The following is a 1,985-nucleotide window of genomic DNA, read 5'->3' as shown; positions in this document are numbered from 1 at the left end:
ATCATTCTGCGCTATAAACTGTCTGTGCTGGAGTACCACAACCAATCAGGTTCAGACTGTCCTACCCCAATCATCTCTCCAAGACAGGTCTGTACCTCATGTGCTGTTATAGGGGCAACACAGACAGTTCTTAGTTGAAGGTGGAGTTGGCTGGAGTCTGGAGGAGGCTTATCCTGGAAAGTCTGATAGGAGGGAAGGAAAGAGAAATTTGGGAAGATTTCAATTAATTTCCTGTCCCAGAGACACAACAGGAAATAAGAGGAAATACTCTTAATAAGTGTCCCCATTGAAAGATTTCCCCTCAATTCATGTCCTGGTGACAACTGTAATATTTCAGATGCCCCACCACTTCCTATACGGGTGACACCAGGACAAATAGAGGGGTGAATCGCTCCAGGAGGGACACAGACATCAATACAGTGCCTTGAAAAAGTATTCATACCCCTTGAAATTCTCCACAATTTATCATCTTACAACCAAAAATGTAAATGTACTTTATTGGGATTTGATGTGATAGACCTCATAATTGTGAAGTGGAAGGAAAATGATAAATGGTTTTCAGATTATTTTAGAAATATTTATCTGAAAGGTGAGGCGTACATTTGTATTCAGCCCCCCCCCCCCCCCCCCCCCGGAGTCAATACTTTGTAGGACCCCCGTTTGCTGCAATTCCAGCTGCAAGTCTTTTTGGGGATGTCTCTCCCAGCTTTGCACATCTAGAGAGGGACATTTCTGTCCATTCTTCTTTGTAGAATAACTCAAGCTCTGTCAGATTGGATGGAGAGCGTCTGTGAACAGCAATTTTTAAGTCTTGCCACAGATTCTCCATTGGATTTAGGTCTGGACTGTGACTGGGCCATTCTAACACATGAATATGCTTTGATCTAAACCATTCCAGTGTAGCTCTGGCTGGATGTTTCGGGTCGTTGTCCTGCTGGAAGGTGAACCTCAGACCCCGGTCTTAAGTTTTTTGCAGACTCTAACCGGTCTTCTTCAAAGATTGCCCTGTATTTGGCTCCATCCATCTTTCCATCAACTCTGACCAGCTTCCCTGTCCCTGCTGATGAAAAGCATCCCCACAACATGATGCTGCCACCACCATGTTTCACGGTGGGGATGGTGTGTTCAGGGTGATCAGTGGTGTTAGATTTTTGCCACACATAGCGTTTTGCTTTTAGGCCAAAAAGTTCAATTTTGGTCTCATCTGACCAGAGCTCCTTCTTCCACGTTTGCTGTGTCCGCCACATGGCTTCTCGCAAACTGCAAACGGGACTTCTTATGGCTTTCTTTCAACAATGGCTTTCTTCTTGCCACTCTTCCATAAAGGTCAGATTTGTGGAGTGCAGGACTAATAGTTGTCCTGTGGACAGATTCTCCGACCTGAGCTCCTCCAGAGTTTCCATGGGCCTCTTGGCTGCTTCTCTGATGAATGCTCTCTTTTCCCGACCTGTCAGTTGAGGTGGATGGCCATGTCTTGGTAGGTTTGCAGTTGATTGGATTGGAGGGATCACTGTGATTGGAGGAATCTCTGTAAGATTGGAGGGATCTCTGTGATTCAGGAGCAGACTGACCATTTGAAAGCTCGGGCACTGCCCAAGGGCCCGGGGTCAGTAGGGGGCCCCATGAGATGCCCCTGGTACCTTTTTCATAGGCTTTTGTGAGCCTATTCAGAAGTGTTGAACAGTGCTCCGTGAGATGTTCAAAGCTTGGGATATTTTTTTATAACCTAACCCTGCTTTAAACTTCTCCACAACTTTATCCCTGACCTGTCTGGTGTGTTCCTTGGCCTTCATGATGTTATTTGTTCATTAATGTTCTTCAACAAACCTCTGAGGGCTTCACAGAACAGCTGTATTTACACTGAGATTAAATTACACACAGGTGGACTCTATTTACTAATTAGGTGACTTCTGAAGGTAATTGGTTCCACTAGATTTTAGTTAGGGGTATCAGAGTACAGAGATGGGGCTGAATACAAATGCACG

The sequence above is a fragment of the Staurois parvus genome, unplaced genomic scaffold (assembly GCF_062004578.1).
Source record: "Staurois parvus isolate SC_StPar_1 unplaced genomic scaffold, SC_StPar_1.0 ptg001493l, whole genome shotgun sequence".
Lineage (NCBI taxonomy): Eukaryota > Metazoa > Chordata > Amphibia > Anura > Ranidae > Staurois > Staurois parvus.
Note: the sequence above shows the minus strand (reverse complement) of the source record.